Raw genomic sequence first — 26,483 nt, forward strand, 5'->3', positions numbered from 1 at the left:
CTGGTTCCGTGGCAATGGAGGTGGAGAAAGCTGGAAGATACAAACAGATGTTGAGGTACAATCAATTGCATGTGCTAATAGATTGAAAATGACAGGAAGGAGAAATTAGCAATCTAGAATAATTTCCAAGTTATTGTAAAACTGGATGATTATTGCTGTCATGGTTGAGATGAAGCATCCTGGGTGTTTTGAGACAGGTTATAGGGGAAGAAAACAGAAATGAGGTATGAAGGAAAACATCTAAGAGCCTCCCACATTTTCATAATTTAGAAACTCAATAGAGGTTCACACACGATTGGCATTGTAGTGTGTGCGGCCCTTGGGTGAATCGACGTGATAGTTGATTGGCGGTATCTTTGCATTCACTAACAGGTCAAAATGATGATCTTCGTGAAGATCCTGATGGGAGGTGAAACCCAGTGATACCATAGAGAACGTGAAGGCTGAGATCTAGGATAAAGCAGGCATCCCCCGTGACTAGCAGAGGCTCATCTTTGTTGGCAAGTAGCTGGAAAATGGCCACATTCTCTCTGATTACAACATCCAGAAAGAATCCACCTTGCACCTTGTCCTCCATCTGAGGGGTGGCTGTTAATTAGTCAATCTTCCATTCACAGCCCTCGGATACCATTATTCTGCACTCCAGTCATTTGTCCCAATTCAAGTTTAGAAATTACCAGTTTCAGTAATAACTGGCCTGTTAAAAAAAAGTTTCTGTTGTATGATAGCAAAAAAAAAAAAAAAGACAAAAAGACAAAAAGAAATTCAATAGAATATCTATGTACAAAAATGGGAGTAACAGGGTCTCTGAAAGGGTGCTTTGATTTTATTTTCAAAGTAAAATACATGTACATAACAGCAAAAAACAACCACGACCAAAAAAACCAATCCCCAAAGCAAAAAACCTCTGTTATTCAGATAATGAAAACCTCTGTTATTCAGATAACGACATCACAGCATCTCTTGGCCGGCTGGTATTAGTTTCAGTGTCTCCTCCAATGTTTAAATCTCTTCTGTTATATCCCTGCCAAAAGATCACGCAGCCTCTGTTTGAACATAGTTCCAGAGGGTGCAAGATAACGATAATAGCTGACTTGCTTGGTACCTAATATGTCAGACAATCTTGTGGGGAATTAACAAAAGCAAGATCTATGTGTCAAGCATTTCTTCTAATATTCAAAGGAGTCTATTTCCAGTTATATTCGTTTTTAGTTTAATCTTTGGGGTCCCCACAACATGGTGCTAAGAGAGACTATTAGAAGTAGAACTGTAGAGTTGGAAGGTTTTCTTCTTCTCATCCTGGCTTTTAATTTTGAGGATTCTTTTTTCATCGGTCAGTGACAAGGTGGGATGAGATGACTTTAAATTCCGTTTCAGCTCTAAAAGTCTAGAGTTTCAAAATTTGTTTCTTCACTTTTAAGAGGAAAAAAGAGTAGATAAAAACGATGATGAGAGGATGAAACCCTCTAAGCTGACATTTTCTACGCATGAAACTATTTATTTAAGCTCATACCAACTGATGGATTCCTTAGTCTTTTTAAAGAACAAAACTGCCATTCATTTTTGTTTTATTTCTGATTTTTTTCTGCCAAAATCTAGGTTGAATATATTATCTACTATTATACATATATTGTCTACTGTTTACACATAAATATCCATTTCTCAGAAATTCATGTACTGAATTCCCTTCTGAGTTCTAAGAAAGGTTGATGATCTCTGCTGATAAAAATGTGTATTTTCCATACCTGTTTCGATAGCTGAGTTCTGTCCCAGGAGAACCCTTGATGGAGAAAGGACAAGGTAAAAAACAGCCAGGACATCAGTGGGTGAAGATAAGAGAAACAAGTACTCTCCCAATTCCCACTCATGCATCCCTATCCCCTTCGTCATTAAGAGCAAAGGAGATATATGATAAATGATATACATAAAGATACCCCAGTGTCTGGAGACCAACATAAGAACCACAGACTAATACCATGATTTATGGCACTACTGAGGAATCTGAAAGATGATATAACCATGGCTCTATAATTCTCTTTCTCTTTCCCATTTGCTAGTGGTGAGGATATACATCATGTATCTCTAAACTCAGTTCTCATTGACGCAGAGGCAGGGTGGGACAGAGTCTGTAGATGGTTCTTCTCATCATGGTTCAATGGAGTGGAACTCTAACAGCAAGGCATGTTTCCCCTTTTCACTTCACTGCCAGGACACTCAAGGCCCAACTCCCATTAGCAAGTCCTATCAGGTGCCCAGTAACACTTATGCCTTTAGTTCCAATAGTCTTATTTTATTTGTGATTGGTATGTAATTGATACTAGAGATCCCAACCAGTGTGCTGAATGAATTGCTATTCTCCATTCTATCTGAAGAATGCTGACTGATGTCCTTTCTTGTGTACCTGTGAGTTCATGTCCCTATCAAATGAACGTAATGTTTACCAGGAGGAAGCTGTGTTTAATCCCATGCTTGTTTATGTCAGTTAAACTAGCACTAGTGGTACAGCAATTATTATAATACAAATTTGATGAACTATTCTATAACTTTAAAATACTAGTGCAAAGAAATGGAATCATTTCTATGAAAACAGTCATATGTTTTGGAAAGATTCAATAATGTTAAGTCACTGAAAATAATGACATGGAATTAGACATGGATGAGGTAATGGAAAAACTTGGAGAAAAAAATGGTTATGTAGATGGATTGCACCTTCTGGTTGCTTTGAAAATATCTTTATGTTTTTCCTTCATCTTAAGGTGGCCAACCTTGAAATTGCTCTATGAGGTAGATTATGAGTATGGTCATGTATTCAAGGAAAAGATTTGTATCTGATATCCAAAAATTAGTAAATGATATATATTTGTATATTTAAGTAAAAATGGAATAATTAGTGTATATTTTTATTTAGAATTTCTTCCTTTAATTGATTTTTTTTCAATTAACCAACTATTACCTCAGACATCTACTGTAAAAATCAATTCTAATCAATTTGTGAGTAGGATGGATATTAATCTAAAAATATATCAAAAGGAATGAAATTAATACGTGTTTAATGAGTCCAATATTATGATTTCAACTTGGTCAAATTATCCTGGCAAGAAATTAATTAGCTGGGTATATAAGACACATGGTTACTTACCCTGGGATTATTTTAGTGAAGAGCTGCCTTGCTACAGCTAACTAAAGGTCATTCCTTGTATGGAAAAGCATAACTTATACTCAGACCTGCAACCTCAGCAGTCCTCCAAGTTTACAGCAGGTTGCTATGATAATCTTGGGTTTGGGAGTCAGCCAGACGTAAGTTTCATGGCCCAGCTCCATTAGAATGTGATCTTGGAAAGTCACTTAAACTTTTGGAGACTCAGTTTCCTTACTTGAAAATGTGACTACTAATTTTTTTCTCACTGACTTGTGAGGATGATTAAGCACAATAATCTATTTATAAGTATTTGGCACTGTATAGTCTTCGGATACTCAATGAAAGAGTCCTCTTCTGCATTCCTGATTCTCCCAGATGTAAAAATTAGCATTTGGGGTCATTGAATAAATACGCAAACATACAGGCTATCACCCTGTTGCTCTCTCTGTCGTTTTAATGTCAGAGTTTCCATTTTGTTAATTTTGTATACATAAACATTGCACTAAAGAAATGCATCTACCCTTTAGTACATCACATTGTCTTTCATATGACATAAAGATATTTCTTGAAAACTGTTGCTTTTGATGGACTCACATAATATTGCAGCTCTTAACCAGTTCAGATCTGGCCAAGGTCTTCTGTTCTTGATCGCTAGTCTACATAGATAAATGTGGTAAACTGAGGCATATATTTCCTTTAGGAACTTAAGATCTGTCTGTGTATCCATAATTACCATGCAATAGTCCAATGTCTTTGTCTTCATATTTTACAAATTCTACATTCAACCACCACCTTCTTTAAATGAATTCTGGGATTGTTTAAGTAGAGAAACAATGCTTTAAAAAGCCCCATAGATAGCTAGGGCTTCATGGGGTACCCTGTTCTCTGGGCTGCTTTGGTAAATCTAGGCCAGTATACCGCTTTGAATACTTGACAAATTTCAGTTTTGCTTACTTTTTTTTTCTCTTCTTCCATGAAGTTTAAAATAAACAATTAACCTATTTCCAACACAGTGTTTGGTATTGATTTAATTTAGCATGTGTTATTCATCTGCATGCCTCACAACGGTTGCTTAATTGTCTAAATCTTCCCATGTAGAGTGCTGCCTATGGAATCTCTTTCCACAAAACACTCTTAGCAGAGTGTGGCTTACTATTTCCATAACATCTGTCTTTTCTACTAAAGAGCAGATTAACAATTATGCTTCTTTTAAAGGTGTGTGTGTGTCTGTGTGTGTGTGTGTTCAGGAGAGGCTGGCAAAATATTCTCTTCTTGCACAAAATTCGCTTTCTGGTGTAACAGTGTACTATCACTGGGTCAGGGATTTTGCTTGTACCCATAATGCAGCTGGCAGGATTGCCCTTTTTTATTGCCTTAGCATGACACAGAATGTTGCATTATTTCCGTTAAACCTGATTGTCTACAAAGGAGACAACATATGCAACCCCCACCTCCTGTTACTACTCACCATATCACACACACACCCGCACACATGCACACAAAGCTCCTTTCAATTGTGTTAAGCAGTAAAGCAGAAGGATTTTTTAAATTAGTGTTTTGTTTTGGCAATGGTTGCTGATGTGTTCATGTAATACAGTTTTAATCAAATCCCCAAAGCTGAAGACCTTTCAGCGTATCTTAGGCTGCACTGTGCAGGGCTTATTCCACTTGAAGTGGCCACCAGGGAGGTACAATTAGCTGTTCCCATGGAGAAGTTTGTTATAGTAATAAATAATAAGTAGCATAGGTAGCGATGGAATCAATTAAAGATATTTTTGACCATCTAATGGTTTATGGGAATGCTAAATAATTGACAACAAGTTTTTGACTATGTTTTCTATCTGCATGTCTCCTTGTAACTAAACATTGACCAGGCACATAGGACAGTGTCTGTGATCACTCCTTTTTCTTTCTTAAAGCCACGTTGTCAAGGGTACTGTATGAAAGACAGTCACAGCCCTCACATAACCAAGCTGATTTTGAGAGGGTTAAAACTCTGCTGTAAATATTTGCTGCAGGCAGAAATCTAACATATGAAGCAGGGGAACAAATTGTGTTATCAGTTTCAAAAACAATCTGTTTCGCCATTCATTTATTTATTTTTTTAACCAGTGTAAAACAGAACAATAGGAGTTGACTGGCTGAGAGGGCTTTGTGCTTTGTCTTTGGGCTCCAACAGCTTTGATGTTAAAATGGAAATTTGGCAAGTGGGACATTGGTAAAGTGCTCTAAATGCTTTTGGCATCTTGACAGGGAGAAAAAAATCAAAATGGTCAAGCTACCTTGGTTTGAAATTGGTGAATGTGTGCTCACGAGTTGCTTTATAAATAAAAGCACAGAAGGAGAAAGGGTGGATGGGTTTATTATGTGTACTCAGGGTTGAACTGATATGTCGTCCATCAACTAAAGCAGGTCAGTGATCCATGAGTTTAGCAAGATTTACATGAAAAGACACAATGGTTTCTTCAAAGTTATTGGATAAGTGACATATGGTCTCATTGCCAATGTGGGTATCAATGGGGATTTATTAGCCTAAAATATGGGCTAAATAAAGCTTAAATCACAATGATCAGCATTTGATTATGAAAAGTAGCTCTAGCGGATGCTCGATTTCACAAATGTTACTATAATTGTAAAAGCCCACTCTGGGTTAGTTTACCTTCATGCAGGATGCTTCCACTCTTTCTGAGGGTCTCTCTGAAGTCAACATAAGCAGTGTATTATATCAGATCAACAGCAACTGCCTCTCTGGGTTTCTGGAGAGTGAGTTTTTTTAAATGTATGTTAATTATACTTTAAATAAAATGTATTTTTATATAGTAACTTTAGTAGGGATTGGCACACTATAGACTATGGCTCAAACTGACCCACTGCTTATTTTTGTAAAAATAAAGTTTTATTGAAACACAGTGACATTCACTCACATACCTTTTGTCTCCAGCTGCTTTCCTGGTTTAGTGGCAGCATCGAGCAGTTGGAATAGATATTGTACTTAAGATCTATGAATTTGAAAATATCTACTTTGCCACTTTGTAGAAATAAATTTGCCAGCCCCTGACTTACAGAATTCCATGATGTGATGATTGAAAATTTACCTATTATACTTGCCACATTCTTTTGTAAGGAATTTTTTTTTTGTCTCATCCTTCCAATCCCTGTTTTTCAGCTCCAAGTACTAGAAGGCAAGGAATCTGAGGATGATAGGATAGTGATTTGATTCTGACTATCACTATTGAGCAAGAACCTCAGTAGTTATGAGCAGAATGACACACACTTTTTCTTGCTACTTCCCTCTTTTCTTCCTGTTTCCTTCACTACTTCTCATTTCCTTTTTTTCTTTTTACCATCAAAAGCTGAGACCTGGGCTTCCCTGGTGGCGCAAGGCTTTAAGCACAGCACTGTGAAGCTATCCGCAGCCTCTGTAGCACAAGTTCAATCCCCGGTCAGGGAGCAACCCACTTGGCACAGCAGACCTACCCTGACTTGCCCGCTGCTCCCCTCAGCAGTGTACTTCAATAGATCTGCCTGTTAGAAGGATTTAGCCAACAGCCTCAACTTAGTAGTTGGGTCATAAGGAACAAGATCATTTGCAAGCTAGGCTAGGAGCATAACTAAAGCATAAGAAAGCATGTGGGCCCTAGAATTCAGAGGGAGTGAGAGAATACATGGGAAAAAGCAAGAAGTTCTAGAGGAATTGCTTCAACATAGGAGTGGCGGGAATTCCTTTTCATTGATTGTGGCTCCTCAAATGGTCATCCTGTGTAGTGTGGGCAATTTCTATGTTCCCACAGAAGCTCTAGTCTGAAGGAAAAGGCAGGTGGGTCCCCTTCTCCATTACCACATACAGGATGAGCTGCGGAGAGCTGGTGGAAAAAAACAAAAGCTAAAAACGATGAGCATGTGAGGCATAGAAAGGTGGTCTTTGTTTGCACTGAGCCAGGAAATCATTCAACTCTCACCCACACAGTTTGAACAAATTGATACTCCCTGTGTTTCCTCTGAGTGTGTGGGCCCAGAGTAGAGCAGAGCGTATTCTAGAACTCACTTATTTGACAATTTCTTTATATTTTCTAACAAGGTAGAAATTAATAAATATGACCTGGAATTAAAATTCCTCCACTCACAAGAAAAAAGGACTGTTTTATTGATATTATTTTTATGATTGAATATTACTTGGGAAGTAGAAAAAAGAATGAAGTAAAAAAAAAAAAAGGTCTGAGGGAATCAATCCTTTCTTTAGATACAAAGGCTGAAGGTACTGTACTGGGTTTCTAGGCCCTAGCTACTGTGCACTTTTTTGTAGTCCTAAACCTTCCATCTTCTTTTCCCTTTATCCCAGGGTTCTCCCCCACCTTGTTTTGTTTACCCACATGACCTCTTCTTCATCTTTAATTCTTAGCTTCAGCTAGTTCTTTAGGTCTTGCTGTCACTTGATCCCCTTATAACCACGTGCTTCTCATTATGCAGTAGTCCTTATATCCTTATAATTATTTTTTTAAAGATTTTTTAAAATTAATTAATTTATTTATACAAGAACCGGGGTACAGGCCAGATGTGCAGGAGGGTGAGAGGATTCACCAGAGACAGAGCAGGGAACAGAACAGGCAGATTGACGAAATACACTGCTGAGGGGAGCAGCGAGCGAGACAAGAGAGGTCTGCTGCGCCATGTGGGACCCTCGCTAGCCGGGATTGAACTGGTGCTGCAGAGGCTGCGGACAGCTTCACAGCGCGGCTCTCAACCACCTGCGCCACCAGGGGAGGCCCTGTATCCTTATAATTATTAATTTAAGTTCTATGAGGGATCATTCACTATTTACCACAATGACACAATGGTTATCCGACTTTGGAGAACAACTATAAGGACAAATTTTTAGTTTACAGACCAAAGAATCTGGGGGAAAATGTCATGAATTTGAGTTCTCCTAAGCTGGATAATCTTCTTCTATACAGGGGTTGTCAAAGGTATAAGACTAACACATATTGATCATCCTCCCTTGACTTTAAATGCATTGGATCATCAAACATCTCAATAAGCCTATGAGACACAGAGGAGGTTCAGCAAGGTCAAATGATATGCCTGGGTCAAGTTGCCAAGAAGTTGAAGAGTCATACTTTGAATAAAATTTTCTCACTAGTCCATGAGACTTGTAAATGTCTTTTTCTGAAAGAGTATCAGAGAAACTAGCCACTTTTTCTTGCTACTTCCCTCTTTTCTTCCTGTTTCCTTCACTACTTCTTATTTCCCTTTTTTCTTTTTACCATCAAAAGCTGAGACCTGGGCTTCCCTGGTGGCGCAAGGCGTTAAGCACAGCACTGTGAAGCTATCCTCAGCCTCTGTAGCACAAGTTCAATCCCGGGTCAGGGAGCAACCCACATGGCACAGCAGACCTATCCTGACTTGCCCGCTGCTCCCCTCAGCAGTGTACTTCAATAGATCTGCCTGTTCTGTTCCCCGCTCTGTCTCTGGTTGATCCTCTCACCCCTCACATCTCTGGCCTGTACCCCAGTTCTTGTATGCATAAATAAATGAATCTTTAAATAAATAAATCCTTAAAAAACAAACACGAGACCTGTCAAAAGTATCTCTAAGCACAATTTACCTTGACTATGCCCCAGAAGTTACTGTTCCCTGCTTTATTATCTGTAAATAACACACCTACACTTCATGATACTTCTTTCCAGTCAGGACTATGCATTTTCATCCTCTTAAAATGCTTATAAACTTGTAGTTAGGTTTTGTGTAAACATTTAAGGGTTTTATTTTCCTTTTTGAACAGGGTGTTAAGTGAGATTTGGGTGGGGATTTTGAAAGATCCAATCTTTATTTTTTCAAATAACTTATTAAAAAGCAACAACCCACATACCTTTTAAATAACACAAGTAGGAATTCAGCTCTCCAAAGTCATCATCCTTACCCAATGTTCTATAAAATTAGTAGCAGAGTAGATAAAATTATTAATCAAGGAAATCAAAATGGGGAAAGTAAAATAGGTATTTGCTCAGTGTTGTTTTACCTTTGTTGATTTCAAAAGAACTCAAAAATATGCCCATCAAAGAATTTTTTGAGGACTTTCCATGAAAAAGATAATTAATCTATAAAATTAAAGCCTTAAGGACAAATTGTTGCTGAATATCAAGATAAAAAGTAGTTGAAATTATTTTGAATGACATTTAATTTTTGAAAACCTGTGATGCCTAATAATTCATGTCTATTCTGCTAATATAGTGAAGATGATATTCTTGAAGGAGCAAGGCATGGATTTTTGTCATTAAAGTTGCTGGGGTTTGACATATATTTCCATATTCTTTCTGTCTGACTTATGACACACTCAACAGGTTGGTAGAACCTGAATAACCACTTAATTTTGAATAGTAACTGGGTCAAGTGAGAGCCTTCCCCTGGTTCACTATGTAATATGTGTCCATGCCTTGGTCCAGGTTCTCCAAAGCTTGTTGTTTAACTCCCCAGATTTCTTTAAAAAAGAAAAGACAGACAGACAGACAGATTTATTTTATTTATTTATGCATACAAGAACTGGGGTATAGACCAGAGGTGCTGGTGGGGTATGTATGTGTGTGTGTGTGAGAGAGAGGACTCACCAGAGACATAGTGGGGAGCAGAACAAGCAGAGCTACTGAAATACACTGCTGAGGGGAGCAGCAGGTGTGACCGGAGAGGTCTAAGCATCATGTGGGTCAACCCCCAGGAGTCTGAGTGGCCATGATCTGCCAAATTTTAATTGAACTCATGTTGCAGTAGCTGTGGATAGCTTGATAGTGCTGAGACTTTAACCCCTGCACCACCAGGGAGGCTCTCCTTAGATTTCTTTTGTATAGTGCCCCATTTCCATTATCTTCCAGAACAATGAAGAAAGGGGAATTATTCAGATTTTTCTTTTTCAAGCCTTTTTACATTCTATTCTGTTTTTACCCAAGCCCATGCTCTCTCTTTCTTTTTAGTTATTTTTTAAAACCAGATTTAGGCATAGCTTCTCTTTATAAAGCCTTACTTCAGACAAAATTTGCTTTTCCTTCCTCTAAGTTCTTTCAGCACTACATTCATATTTCTTATGTTTGCAGGGATCACACTCCCCAGCAATTATTTGTTAAATATTGATCTAAAGGGCAACTTTGATGATCTTCCTTTATTCCTAGTACTTCATTTAGAAGTAGGCACATATCTCCATAGATAAGCCTTTCTACCCCATGTATGTATTAAGCTAAGTTGACGGAGAGATGAGAGCAAAATCATCTTGTTCCTGAGAAGCCAAACACAAAGTCTGGACCTTCCAATCTGCCAAGACATTTTAAAATTTTGATACAGTTTGACATTAGGTCTACTTGAGCTGTTAGCTTCTATGAAATTGACCTTTGGACTAAGATTACTGGACATAGATTGATAGAGAGAAGTAGATTTTTTTTTTAAATGGAGGGCTGAATTTCCATCAAATTCATCAATGTTTTGGAGCCAAGGCCAAATTTACTAATATAAAACACTCAGTATAATCAAGTATCTGCAACACCAACAAATACAAAGTTCCTCCTTCTTAAATGAGTCACTTGAATGCAAAAGCAACTGTAATTCAAGAAGCCAAAAAACATGAAGAGGAGTGATCTTTGTCAGACTGGACCAACTTGTTCTACCTGTTATAGACAAAGAAAGTTTTGATGAGATACCAGGGTACCGGGTGTCATACCTTGGTTTACAAGGAGCATTCTGTGTCTCCCCCTGCTGGTTAGTAGAGTGGAACAACCCCCAAGAGTCTGAGTAGCCATGACCTGCCAAATTTTAAGCATTGGTCAACAGGCCTCTGTGAACTTTTAATATGGAAAAATGATCAAGAGTTCACATCAGGATATTTTATCTCATCCCCAGCTTTCTAACTCTAGTTAATTAGCATTCTGCATTTCTTAACAATTCTAACTTCACATCCCATTGAAATAAACCATTAAGAAACCTAGTTCTTACATATTTTAATTCCAGGCTATAACTACATTTTGATTAGATTAAAATTGTTTTAAAAGGTTGTGTTTGAAAATAATCTTAAGTGTTACCACAAGAGATGCCATTTCCTCTAGTCTCCAAGGACTGTTTTAGCCCACCAGTAAATTTGGAAATATGAAAAAAAGAAATGCAATTTTTATAAACAGTGGCAATAAATAAATACACAGAAAAAAGATTTAGCCAAAATTTGTTTGCATTATCCTATTACCTTTATTTGGTGATTATGTATCTGACAGACTTTAATTCACAAAGAATTTGAAATGATTTTTCTGTCTGAGTATTCACGTAAGCATTCACGGCAAGGGCTGTGATAAGCCAAGAGTCCACAAAGAAGATATTGTATGATAGATGGTTTACAATCAGAAAATGCTCCTATTCAATGTTCACAGTTAAAAATCCAAACCTTCCCATTAGCTGAAAAACAAAAGCCTATACAACACAAAGCAAGGAAAGTGACAAGGGAAAATCACAAAAGAGTAAAAGAGGGAATTCTCTTATCTAAGATGAGTTATGAGCGCCAACAATGAAGCACCCAGCAATCAATGCAATAACGACTAAAGGAAAGTAACACCAGGAAGAGGGAAAAGACAGCATGATTAGAGTGAGGTTTTGATAAGTATAAAGAGTTGTATATAACACAAGTCTTTTTAAGACTAGTCATTTGGCACAAAATACTGTTTGATATTAATGGTTAAGTCATGCTAATTTATTTTATTTGCTAGCAAGCAGTTTTATATCTTTTAAGGAAAGCTTGATTAAAAATAATATACTTTTTTAGGATCTCTCCTGCACTGTTGGTGGGAGTGCAAACTGGTCCAACCACTATGGAGAGCTGTGTGGAGATTTCTGGACCTACTAAACATAGAGCTTCCATAGGATCCAGCAATTCCACTCCTAGGTATTTACCCAAAGGACACAGAAACATCAGTTCCAAAGAACACCTGCACCCCTATGTTTATAGCAGCACTGTTTACAATAGCTAAGCTTTGGAAACAACCCAAATGCCCCAAAATAGATGACTGGATCAAGTAGATGTGGTACATATACTCTATGGAATATTACTCAGCATTCAAAAAAGATAAATACATACAACTTGCAGCAACATGGATGGAACTGGAAGGGATCATGCTCAGTGAAATAAGTCAGAAAGAAAAAAAAATACCGGATGGTCTCACTCATAGCAGGAATCTAGAAAACTTAAATAAGGGACCAGGAAAAAGAATAACTATAAGAAAGAAAATATCAAAATCAACAAACAACTATGAACCAGAGACACTCTATGGGGGGTAGGGGGTGGGGAAAGGAGGAATTGGGGTCAAAATAAGGGGGTTGCAATTGTATGGGGAATATAAAAATAAAATTAAAAAAATAATATGCTTTTTTATTCACAAATATTTACTGAGTATACTGAGTACTGTAAAATGCATGGTATATTGATTCATTAAACCTTAAATATCTTTAGTTTAATATGAGGATTGATTTCTCCCATGCATCACAGTCCAGTGCTGGTCATTCTGGAGCCCATGTACAGCTACCATAAGCTACGACCCCCAACAAATGACCTCTAAGTTTGCTGAACAGGAAGAAGAGGGAGTATCACTTGTAAAAAAGGTGGTCATGGACGAGACCTAGAGGTGGCTTACTGCTCTTCTGACTACATTCCACTGACCATAAATAGGGCAATCTAATTGACTGGGGATTCTGGAAAATGTTTTCAGAAAAAAAGTGATATCATGAATATCGATGAGCCATGACGTTCTTTAAGAAACTAGGAAGCAGGTAGCAGGTTGGAGGAACAGACAAAAATATTGCTTCTAGGGACATGAAATACATAGTAAATGAAACAGATACATTATATACATGGAATATTCAATGGACATACAAGTGCACAAGGGAAGGGCTTGGCTTTCCCAGTGGAGGTGCGGGTCACTCAGAATTAGGGAAGAAGCCAGTTTTACATAATAATGCAGGAGGTGGGGTATGTGAGTGTCAGAATTTGTGGAACTTCCCATTTGATTGCCTCTATTTTTTCAGCAAAATGAGAGAGAGAACAAAGAAGGGACTGTTAGAATTTGAGGAGTGGGGCAAAGGTACGAAAGAGTCACCTAGGAAATCAGGAGAGTGGATGGGCCAGGGGACTGTAGTGATTGTCCAGCCACATTAAGGGCTCTCTTGTGGAGAGTGGACAGGCATTTAAAAGGGAGGCGACTCAGCAGTCCTGTGTTTATTTCCAGCTTCATTTAGTTTCACAGGGGCAGGTGAGGATAAGAGGAGGATTAGAATTGACCAGAGTTGCATTTTTCAAGTGAGTATGCCAAAGAGAGAGAGTGCAAAGGAGATGAGAGGACATGCAGGGAAGAGATTCTAATAATCAGCAACATTTTGCGTGGATAAGAAGTGGAGTGAAGTTGTGGAGTTAAAAGGTAGTTTTAAAGGTAGATGCAATGGATTGCAGATGCCTGTGCTAAGTTGATGTATTCAAAGGGTGTAAGCTGAGAAGACTGAAGATAATGAACAGAGAGGAGTGAATTAAAGACCACAAAATTTCAGAACTGACAGGGTCTAAGACATGCATGACTGTGAAAGGGGATGACAGAAACTATGTTAAGAAGAGTTCAAGGAATTGAGAACATGGGTTTTGGAGATGTCATCTGCATGGATATTGAAATCACTAATAATTAAAACAGGAGACTTGCAGTAAATGACACTGGGCCTAGAACTGAAATCTTTAAAGAATTGGAAAGGGACCTGTTAGTCCTTCTTAGGGCTAACAGAAGATGCCTAGAGAAAGAAGAGATAATTGGCGGTATACTCTACTGACAAGGGATTTGAAGTTGTGGTGTTGGCCAATGGGAGGAAAAAGGATTTGGTGTGATAAGGGACTAGATCCATCTGTTGGCACACAAGGGTGAGCAAGAGGGGCGTGCAGGGATCACGGTGTCCTCAGGAAAAAACCTGATTTCAATTTGTAAAACAAGATAAATAAGAAGTTGGGGATGTTGGAGATTCTGATGATATCCAACAATGAGTGGCAAAGGGCAGTGTGGAAAAGGATTCTGGTGATCCAGAGAAGAAAAGCAATTACACAAATACACATGAGTATTAAAATATGATGACTAAAATTAGCTTAGTTCCAGCTAAAATATAGGGTACTCACACAAATTTGAACTTTAGATAAATAGTGGATATTTCTTTCTATTTGTGCCCAACCTCATCTCACAATAGCCAGCTTCCTCACCCTTGTCCCCTGGTATCCAACGATGTGGTCATCTGTGCAGTTTTGTCTTTTTAAGAATGGGAGCTAAAAGGATTACTATAATATGTAATTTCATGATTAATATTTTTAAACTAAGCATAATGCATTTTAAGTCCATCCAGGTTGTCACATATATCAATCATGTCTTCCTTTTGATCATTGAGTAGTACTGTACTGTATGAGTATGCCAGGATTTGTCCAACCATTTGCCCATCTAAGGCCATTTAAGTTGTAATATGGACTGAAAGTTTATGTCCTCCCCATATTTATATGTTGAAACTGTAATTCTCTATGTGATGGTATGCAGAGTTGATATCTTTGGTTTAGATGAGGTCATGTTAACAGTCATCCAAGCTAAGACAAATTGTTTTCAGTATATTGCTATTATCAATAGAGCTGCTGTAAGCATTTCATATACAAAATTGTAATTTTTTAAGTTACTTTTATTTTAAGCTTCCTTTAAATCATAGTTCTTGTTGTGGCCTTTTGCCTAATAAAAAAAAAAAGCCATAATTATTCACCTCATAATGTTCATCCACTGAAACAATCTTGAGAAATGCCCTATAGAATGGATATGAAAAGAAGTGATTCTAGTAATCATTTCTTAACACACACATAATTATACAGGTGGCTCTTGCAGACTTAACATGAAATGAATTAAGCCAGTTATAAAAGTTTGATTCCATTTATATAAAATACCAATGGCAAAGTTAATCAATACTATCAAAAGTCTACATAGTGGTTCATTACTGGCTTCTGGGGTGTTGGTAATACTGTAACTTGATCTGGTTCATGATTTCATTGGTCTGTCAGTGAAAATTCACAAGATTTACACACTTGTGAGAGCTGCACTTTTTTGAATATATGTATATTCCAATAAAGTGATTAAAAATGATTTAGTATGTGATTCAGAACTTCCCTAATGTGTTCCTTTGTTTTGTTGTTCATAGTAGGCACAAATCCATGATTCCAGTTAAAGTTGTGATCATCAATAATATTTTTTTTTCCTAATGCTCTCTGAGAGATAAGGGGAGAGAAGTGTTGCAAGCTTGGTGGCTTGAACAAACTCTCTCTAATTTACTTATAGTGGTGGCATTGATTTCATCTGTAATTCTTTTTTTCCTGTAATCGATCTCACTGTCAGAAGCCAACCTGAGAACAATGCAATGGGTAGTGGAATTTTTATTTATTAAAAGGGCAACATCTCAGAAATGAAATTACAATTTAGTTGGGATAAATTGTCTTATAACTTCATTTTTTTACATTAAAGCTATAATTGAGGGGCATTATATGCTGTTTATCACTGCAATGAAAATGTAGTCAGAATGAACTTCTCAAGGCTGTTAAACTGCCTCTTATTAGCATTGAAACTATACTCTCAGCCCATTATCTTGGGCTATATTTTTTGGTATAAGGGAATTGCTATCAAAGTGTATTTAATCTGAAAGGAATTGGATTATAATTGGAGTCTTTCTGGAAAGGGAGTTAAAATAATTTGGTATTGTCATAAGGTAACAATGTATTGTTGGAATATTAAAAGAAAGTAACAGTGGCGTTAGAAGGAGTGTTCTTATCATTTGATGTCAATTATATTCTATTTTGTTGGTCCTAATCATGGTGGGTAGCAAAGAGGGAAACCTTTTATCTATCAATTTATCTGATAGGCCTGATTTTTCAAGGAGCATTGGAGAGTTTTCATCATGTGCTACCACTCGATCATAGATATCACTTACTCTTTGTCACAGGAGAGTTAGAAGATTCTAACTCTCTTGAGTTTTTAAATGATAAGATAATTATTAAATAAGTTTTAAATTATTAAATTATTAATTTTAAATTATCTTATTAAATAAATTATCTTATTAAATTATTAATAAGATAAGTTATTAAATGATAAGATAATTGTAACAATGTATTTAATTACAAACATACTAATAATAACGATTATTAAACACAAATAACACTTTATTCTGTTTTCTTTGGAGATATTGAAATAAAAGCATCTCCTGCTTTTAAGTAGAAGCACAAACTTTTATAACTGGCTTAATTCATTTCATGTTAAGTCTGCAAGAGCCACCTGTATAATTATGTGTGTGTTAAGAAATGATTACTAGAATCACTTCTTTTCATATCCATTCTATAGGGCATTTCTCAAGATTGTAAGAATTTCTGTATTTGAAACATAGTAGGTGTTTCATAAGTGGCAGTTAAATTATAATAAGTTGCCAATACATCTGAATAAAGGCAAATAGAATAATCCCTCTCATAGATTACTTCCAAGGAAGTAAAATAATTAATATTTTGTCAATTTCATATTAATGTAGCACAGCCTACTTATTGCCAGGCATGACTGTCAAGACAAAAATAATTAGACACTCTCCTATAAGCTAGGTCAGAGGTTGGCAACTTTTTCATAAAGGATCAGATAATGCATAATTTTAGCTTTGTAGACCAAGCCATCTTTATCACAAGCACCTGACTCTGTCACTGTGGTGTTAGAGCATCCATACATAGTAAACAACAAATGGTTGACTTGCCTTACAAAATAGACAGGCCAGAATGATTTCACCTGGGAGACCATAGTTTGCAGACCCCAATCTAATGACTGTCTACTGACTTTGTGACAGTAAGCAGGAAACAAATCCATGTACTGAAGTTTCCTATCTGCACGTTGTCATAAATTGGTCATTCAGATGCAAAATACGGCTTTATTTTTTACAATGATAACAATCATAGCACATTATTATTAAATGATAAGATAATTGTAACAATGTATTTAATTACAAACATACTAATAATAACGATTATTAAACACAAATAACACTTTATTCTGTTTTCTTTGGAGATATTGAAATAAAAGCATCTCCTGCTTTTAAGTAGAAGCACAGAAAGCAACTTGGTATGATTTCTAAACAAAGGAGAAATTTAAAAGTTCATTTCCTAACTTGGTTCATTTCCTTTCCCTTCCTTCATAAAAAATGCACACTAATTGAACTCCATGACTCTGTCTGTGAGTATTCCCCAATTAGGCCATGATTCCCAGAGTCTTTACATCAGACAGACTAGGAGTTAGCCTGTCTCTCTCCTGACTTTTGGGAGACTTGCAGCATGATTGAAACAGCACTGTCAACAGGATCTTGCCTAAACTTTGAAGCACTGGAGAAACCCAGAGCCAACTAGAGGGGACTTCCACCAAGCAGTCTCACAGCAGACCGACAGACTCCAGTTAAAAGTGAATCCAGAAACAAATAATTGAGAGTGTACTGTTCCCTCAGTTTGAGAATAACACAAGTGACCTTGTAACCAAAAACCCAACCTTTCTTTTTCTTTTTCTTTTTTTTTAAAGATTTTATTTATTTATTTATACAAGCATTGGGTAGAGCCAGAAGCACAGGAGGGTGAGAGAATTCACCAGAGCCAGAGTGGGGAGCAGAACAGGCAGACTGATGAAATACACAGCTGAGGGGAGCAGTGGGCATGGCAGAAGAGGTCTGTGCGCCATGTGGGAACCTCGCCGGTGGCCGGGGATCAAACTGGTGCTGCAGAGGCTGCAGGCAACTTCGCAGCCCAGCGCTCAACTGCTGCACCACCAGGGAAGGCCCAATAACCCAACCTTTCTAATTGTTAGATTCCTTATTTGCAGATGTAAGATAATATCCCCTCTTTTCGGGGTTGTCAGGACCATGGAATGAGCTGGAATCTGTCAAAGGGCTAAGTATACTCAAGTCAGAAATGCATGCGTCTTACCTGCTTACTCAGTTCTTAATTCAGTTGTTAATATTTCTTTTGTTTATAACGAGTAATGGGTGAATTGCAGGCACTGATAAACAACCACTGAATAATTTTCCCACCTTGAAATTTGTATTCCTCTTCAAAATCTAACAGACTGACACGAGAATGCCAACCTTGAACTAAAGTGCCCTGACATCTCTGTATCCTTTCTCTGCACAAACAATCTAGGTCTACAGTCACAGCATTTCCCAATACTTATATTTCCAGTATTTTTTTTTTTGACATTTAACACCATTAGAACATAAAACAGAATCCAAGTACAGTTTCTTCGAGGTAAAAATGTGAATGTTTTTTCATATCTCAGTGAGTTGAATAACCTTTAGATGCAAAGTTAGCACAGCAAACATTGACATGATGCAAGCAGCTCAGTACAGAGTGCCTAAAAATAAATATAAAAAGTTCATATGCTACAAAAAAAAAAAAAGAATTAAAGCATTTAAATGGAAAAACAGTTTCAAGGCTTACAGATTCATGAGCTCCAACTATTATTTTTGATCCATATATGCAATAGATTGGAAGACACTAAATATAGTTGTATCTCTTATATACACATTGTTTAGAGAAAACTGTCAATTTACTTTTAGGTTCTATTGTTTTCAAAGTTTTCTGGTAACTATGACATTTGGTTATTTCAAAGGGGGCCTCAATTTATGTGATTCTGCAAGGCCACTTGATTTTGGAATGTTTGGATTTGTGTCCTAAACTAATCATTTGAGTGCAACTTGGATGACCTTTTAGAGCCATGGTTTTCTTCTTTATGTGATTATTATGATTTCCTTTAAGGGAAAACCAGAGAACAACTTCTAGCTGTCACTTTTAGAGTTAGACACGAAAGAAACTGTACTCAGGGGCATTTTAGAGCCCTGGGTTCAAGCTGAGCTTGTATTCAGTGTTTTCATTGCACTGTAGTTAAGTAAACCATTGTACTGTAATTATTATTTTATTCATTTTTAGTTTTGTGTTTTATTATATTTAGGTAACATTGGTTTGCAGCATTATACATGACTTAGAGGCATAGGAGCACACCCTTCAGGTATATGTCACCACAACACAACCACCACCAAGGGATTTTAGTGCTCAACCTATGTGTCACTAATCAAAAATAATCACAATGGAAATTCTAAGATATACCCATATGTGTCTCTATCTGAGAGTGAATATAGTGTGTACTAAAGTGGGACCTTAGGGCCTCACCAGGTGGCGCAGGTGGTTGAGCACCACACTGTGTGAAGCTGTCTGCAGCCTCTGCAGTGCAGATTTGATCCGGGTTGGCCAGCAAGGGTCCCACATGGCACAGCAGACCTCTCCTGTCTCACCCACTGCTCCCCTCAGCAGTGTATTTCAGTCAGTCTGCCTGTTCTGTTCCCCACTCAGTCTCTAGTGAATCTGCTCACCCTCCCGCGCATCTGGCCTGTACCCCTGTTCTTGTGTAAATGAATAAATAAATCTTAAAATATATATATATATATATATAAATAAAGTGGGACCTTAGTTGTCTATTAAAGCTTAGTATATGATTAAGAGCTTACTACCTATGTCACTGTTGTAGCCTCCCATTCCATCTGGTGTCCTGGGTGGCTTTTTCTCTTTCTCTCTATTAAATTTCAATATTTTTCACATATCACTGGCTATCCTATTTCTGATAATATCAAAACAATTGTTGATTTAGCACCCATTAAGCTGAAGACTGTACTGGCCACTTTGTAAGGATGTCTAATCTGTTACAATTCTCTTAAGCATTACTATTTCCATTTTAAGATTACTAGCCCATGATTTAGGGCAATTAAATGAGTTGCCCAAAGTCATACACTAGTAAGTGGTGCAAATGAGATCCAAGTCCAAGCATATCAGCACCTGAGTCCAAGCATATCAGCACTCGGTCAGACTGATCACCAGTTTACAAATATGTGCTCAAAACATGCAGGTAGTTGTTATGACCCTCCAGCCTTCTGTGTTTAATCAATTCAGTAAACATTTATTAATATCTAGTGTGTGTCAAATACTGCTATATGATGGGTAGATTCACACATAGACCCTGCTGTTCTGGAACTAATGGTCTAATGGGGGTACACATATCAAACCGAGCTGACAGTCGAGTGGGGTACTCATAAGAGATAGACTGTACTTAGCAGCTTCACATGAGAAGTTGCTAAGTAGGCGACAGCTACGTAGCAACTTAGGACATCAGGGGAAGTTTCCAGTATAAAGTGAAGCATGTGCCATGACTTGGTAGGAATTAGCCAGATGGTGGGTTCTTAAGGAAGGAGCGTGAGATGTAGTTCAAGGAGGTGGAATAATGTAAACAATATCGTGGAAAAGTCATGGTGGATTCAGAGAACCAAGAAAATATCGAATGACATTACAATGATCAGGAAAGACGTGTGGTAGGTAATCGTGAGACCCAAATTATAGAAGTGAATTTTCATCTTAAGAATGGTGATTCAAAACTACCATGAGATACCATCTTACACCAGTGAGAATGGCACATATTAAAAAAACTAGCAACAACAAATGTTGGCGAGGGTGTGGAGAAAAAGGAACTCTTCTGCACTGTTGGTGGGAGTGCAAACTGGTCCAACCACTGTGGAAAGCTGTATGGAGATTTCTGGACCTACTAAACATAGAACTTCCATATGATCCAGCAATTCCACTCCTAGGTATTTACCCAAAGGACACAGAAACATCAATTCCAAAGAACACCTGCACCCCTATGTTTATAGCAGCACTGTTTACAATAGCTAAGCTTTGGAAACAACCCAAATGCCCAAAAATAGATGACTGGATCAAGAAGATGTGGTACATATACACCATGGAATATTACTCAGCATTCAAAAAAGATAAACACATGCAATTTGCAGCAACATGGATGGCGCTGGAAGGGATCATGCTCAGCGAAATAAGCCAAAAAGAAAAAGAAAAATACCGGATGGTCTCACTCATAGCAGGAATCTAGAAAACTTAAATAAGGGACCAGGAAAATGAATAACTATAAGAAAGTGAAAATCAAAATCAACAAAAAACTATGAACCAGAGACACTTTTAGGGGGCGGGGGTGGGAGGGGAGGGATTGGGGTCAGAATGGGGGGGCTGCAATTGTATGGGGAATATAACAATAAAATTTATTAAAAAAAAAAAAAAAAAAAGAATGGTGATTCAACAACCAGCTATATGTCTTTGTGAGAACTGCTCTTTAGAAAAATCACTTTGGCTGTTTGGAAACTGACTAGAGTCAGGCTTTTGTGGGAGTTGGGAGACTAGATAGGCAACAGCTTCGGTGAAAGTGTGCTGGTCTCAACTCTGAGGGTGGAAGTGGACACAGAGGTACATGACAGTTATGATACCTCTTGAGAAAAAGAAACTGACTTGACTTTGTGATTATGTATTACACTGCAGAATAATTGGACTAAAGTTTGAAGAAGAAATAACATTTAAAATGACTTTGGGAGAGGAAATATAAATGGCCAACAGGCATATGAAAAAATGTTCAACATCACTTATAATCAGGGAAACGAAAATGAAAACTACAATGAGATACCATCTTACAACAGTGAGAATGACACATATTAAAAAACTAGCTACAACAAATGTTGGCGAGGATGTGGAGAAAAAGGAACTCTCCTGCACTGCTGGTGGGAGTACAAACTGGTCCAGTCATTATGGAAAGCTGTGTAGAGGTTCCTCAACCTGCTGAAGATGGAACTTCCATATGATTCAGCAATTCCACTCTTAGGTATTTACCCAAAAGACACAGAAACATTAATTCAAAAGGGCACCTGCAACCCTATGTTATAGCAGCACTATTTATAATAGCTAAGCTATGGAAACAACCCAAATGCCCCAAAATAGATGACTGGATCAAGAAGATGTGGTACATATACACAACGGAATATTACTCAGCAATCAAAAAAGATAAACTCATGCCATTTGTAGCAACATGGATAGAGCTGGAAGGGATCATGCTCTGTGAAATAAGCCAGAAAGAAAAAGAAAAATACTGGATGGCCTCACTCATAGCAGGAATTTAGAAAACCTAAATAAGGAACCAGGAAAAAGACTAATTATAATAAAGTAAAAATCAAAATCAACAAGCAACTATAAACCAGAGACACACTATGGGGGGAGGGGAAGGGAAGTGGGAGTAGGATCAAAACAAGGTGGGTGGGAATTGTATGGGGATTATAACCAAGATGAAAATGCATACATTGTGCAAAAATGAAAAATGATGTAAAAATGTATGAAATTAAAAAAAAATTTAATTAAAAAAAATGACTCTGGGGCTCATGTCTGGTGTAACTGGGCAGGTAGTGACTCCATTCACTGAGATGAGAAGCTGGGTGGAAGGAAAAAGATGAAGTCATTCCTTTGCCAAGTCAGTCGTTTCTGGGCTCTATGTTATGGGGTCCTCCTTGATTTAATTTTCTCCTTCTGTTATTTTCCTCTATAATGGCAACTATATCACTATACTTGGTCAAATATACTGTTGAATTTCCACCCCTCAATAAAGGGGGGTTGTGGGGAGCTGTTGCCATCAGCATATACCAAATCCACTAGGGTGATAGGGAATTAGTAGCTCCTCCAGACAGAAGCTCAACATCCCCCAATTATTCTGATTTTCTATTAGAGACAGATATTAAATAAAAACAAACAACTTGATGGTACTTGAAGATTTAAATGAGTCTGATGTGGGTGTTTAAATAGAGGTGCAATGGAAAAAAGGTATAAGCCAACACTTCTATACCAGTCATTTTCTTAGGCTTTTAAGCAAATTATCAACAAACCTTAATAAGGAGCCCACATAAGAGAAATCCTTTGATGAACCCAAATTATAAGAGAAAAGCAATGGACTTTTTAAAAACAATCCCAGAGTTAGCCTTGCAAAAAATGAAGCTCTCTTCAACCCAACATTTGCATTCAGTCCTGCCACATGGGTCTGCCACCTCTCTATCCTCCTCGGTATTCTTGGTTCTTAGACAAGGGAAACATGAGCATCTGGCTACAGCAAATATAGTCAGTGGTCTCCAAAACACAGACATTGGAAAAGTGAAAAGGAAAACAAATAGGAGGCACAGGGCACTAAATCTAGGACCAAACTACTGACCAGTGATATTTCCTAAGCTCTGGGCTTCGGGACAAATATTTACTTTCTAGATCCCCTGATCTGATTTTAACTCTCTCCATACAGCTTTCTGTTGTGTCATCACATACCATAGACTGAGCGATGTTGCAATTTCATTATAGTGTACTTAAAATATATTTTCATTGATGTGACATTGGTTTAAAACATTATATAGATCTCAGCAATAAATGGCTTCATAATCTGACATCTGTATATACTGTTATGATTGCCACCAAAAGTCTAGTTTCCATCTACCAGCATTTAATTGATTCCCTTTATGCAATTTACCCACCCACTTCTATTTCCCCCTCCCCATAACCACCATTTTGTTCTTAGAATCGCAAATTTTGTTTTTGTTTTGTTTGTTCATTTGTTTTATTTCTTTATCTCCCATATATGAGTGAAACCATATGGTATTTTTCACTCTCTGAATCATTTCACTGAGCATAATATCCTCTAGGTCCATCCATATTGTTGCAAATAGCAAAATTTCATCATTTTTTATAGCTGAGTCATATTCCATTACACACACACACACACATCTATTTATCAATCCATCTCATCTATCAATGGGTATTCAAGTTATTTCCATACTTTGTCTATTGAAAATAATGCTGTAATAAAGATAGATACATCTTTTAACATCAGTGTTTTTGTATTCGTTGGGTAAATACCTAGAAATGGAATAGTTGGATTATATGGTATTGCCATTCTTATTTTTTTGAGGAATTTCCACACTGTTCTCCATAATGACTTTACCAGTTTACATTCTCAACAATGCACAATTATTCCCTTTACTCCACACCCCCACAGACTTTGTTGCATCTTGTCTTTTAGATATAAGTCATTCTCACAGGTGTGAGATGATATCTGTTGTGGTTTTGATTTGCATTTCCTTAATGACAAATGATAACATTTTTTCATGTGACTGCTGGCCAACTGTTTATTTTCTTTGGTGAAATGTCTTTTCAGATTCTCTAACTATGGCCTACTTTTCAATGAATCCAGTTGAAACTTCAGAATCCTTCTCAACCAAGCATTCCAATAGATTATTGGCAATTGGTAGAAATTAGTTAATCTAGTTGTTTACTCCTGTATCTATGCACTTTGCCAAGTTAATTTGTATTTCCTCCTACTTCCCCTCTTCTTGACTTTAGTACTGATCATGTAATTTGCTTTAGCCAGTGGAATACTATTAAACAGATGCAAACAGAGACTTGACATGTGCATTTGTGATTGTATTTCTGCCTCATGGTATTGGCCAAAGCAAATCATAAGGGATAAGTGAGAAGAGGTGAGAAACTTACATACAGAAGATCATGGATATAAGGAAGGACAAAAAAATTAAAATTACTCATAAAATCTGCAACACACTTGATCTTTGGTTTGTTTTGCATTTAAGAATTAAATAACAGGGTCTCCCTGGTGGCGCAAGGGGTTAAGCACCGCACTATGAAGCAATCCACAGCCTCTGCAGCAGGAGTTTGATCCCCAGCCTGGCCAGGGAGCTACCCACATGGCATGGCAGACCTCTCCTGCCTTGCCTGCTGCTCCCTTCAGCAGTGTATTTCAGTCAGTCTGCCTGTTCTGTTCCCCACTCTGTCTCTGCCACCAGAGTGGCAGAGTCTCTCTCACCCCCCACATCTCTGGCCTGTGCCCTAGCTCTTGTATGCATAAATAAATAAATCTTTTTTAAAAAAAGAATTAAATAACAGGCTGAGAGGGAACAGGTGTGTTTGGGGTGGGGGAGGGTTCTTCTCAGCAGTGAGATCTGTGACCTGGTAAGGAAATACACTGGCTAAAGAGTAAGCTTATTTCAAGTGCAGGGGATTCAGCCAACAACCCAGAATCTCTGTGCAAACTGCAAAAAAACAAAACCAAAAAAAACACCCCTCTCTGAAGAGCTGAATTTCAAAGGATACCCTTCCATTGGGTTACAAGACTTGAGCAGCAAAGAAAAATCTGGATGTTAGTTTTCATTGGTTGAACTGGCTGATATGGGGGCCTAGACTGGATCGTCTCATGTTATCAGAATTATCAGAACAGCCCCAAGGCTCACAAACCTGATCAACTATCAGTGATTATTTATATCATGGTACCACCCATTATATCATAAGGATTAATCCTAAGGGCACTACAAACATCTGACTTTAGTAGATTAGTATGTGTCACTACACAGCTAGGATGCATTTAAAGTTTACATGTTAAAAGTCACTGCCTAATAGTCAATCACCAATAAAGTCAAAGAGCCTTTGCAATAAGAGTACATACTCATGAGAATATACAATTTGTTTTCTTAAGGTTTACATGAATAATTTTAAAAATGCATCTATAAAGCCAGGCAAGGCAAGACTCAAGTCAAGCAAAGCCAGAAAACTATTTTGGGCCATCTAGCATATGGGAAAGTGAATGGCAGGAGAAGATGGAGTATCCTCCTAAGATTCTTGAGGTCATGAGCTCCAAGCCTTCCACTTGCAGCTGGAAAAGGGGATGAAGCTAGCTGAGGGAGAGTGCGTGACAGCTCATCCCATTCCCTGACTTTGTTTCCAATCAAAGAGTCATGGTTGTCCTTAAGTACCAGGCGGAATCTACTGGCTCTCCCTTTTATTTTAGAAATGTCTGGTTTTGACTCATAAAGGAAGCAGAAGAAGACGGTGAAAAGGAGGGTTAAAATTCTATGCTATTTGCTGAAAGCTCCCCAAATCTTGGTTCAGGGGTTCATGAGAGATTATATGACTGTGTCAGTGACTCCAGGTTCATGAGAAGGCAGAGAGGAGGGAAACCAGGAGAAAACACATTAGGAAAGATGAGGGAGCGGAATCTGAGCATTCTGCAGTGACTATGCAAGCAGCTGGTGTGTGGCTGGACAGCTTGAATTCTCTGTGGGTAGATTGGATATTTGGATGGAAGGCCATGAGTTGCTTGGCCTGGGTTTCCATTGTGAGCAGCAGGTGTTATAATGGGCAGCCTGGATAATTTTTTTTAGAGGCTGGAGAGGGAACCAGACTTTTGCCATTGCTACTTTGTAGCAAAACATTTTTTGCTGTTTCTACTACATCCATTCTAAATCTCATCTGATGGGGTTGGATAGAATTATCCATTTTAACAAAATTGGTCACAATTGGATCATGTTTGCATACTTGAACACTTGGATTCTATTTTATCTTGTGACCAGA

The 26,483-nt window shown here is 37.7% G+C and overlaps 1 long non-coding RNA gene across 2 annotated transcripts in view; it reads right to left on the reverse strand.

Annotated features, from left to right (window-relative positions):
- Positions 1-734: 734 nt before the first annotated feature.
- The window catches only part of LOC119252581 (uncharacterized), a 247,423-nt gene continuing 221,674 nt past the window's right edge, over positions 735-26,483 (reverse strand). For both annotated transcript variants that reach the window (XR_005126851.2, XR_008550324.1), the window contains exons 6-8: positions 5,799-5,895; positions 1,746-1,780; positions 735-1,413 (exon numbers count right to left, since the gene is read on the reverse strand). This is a non-coding gene — a long non-coding RNA (uncharacterized LOC119252581). The remainder of the gene's footprint in view (positions 1,414-1,745; positions 1,781-5,798; positions 5,896-26,483) is intronic.

This window comes from Talpa occidentalis, unplaced genomic scaffold (genome assembly GCF_014898055.3).
Source record: "Talpa occidentalis isolate TD23 unplaced genomic scaffold, MPIMG_talOcc4v2.1 talOcc4.10, whole genome shotgun sequence".
NCBI classification, from domain to species: Eukaryota; Metazoa; Chordata; class Mammalia; order Eulipotyphla; family Talpidae; genus Talpa; species Talpa occidentalis.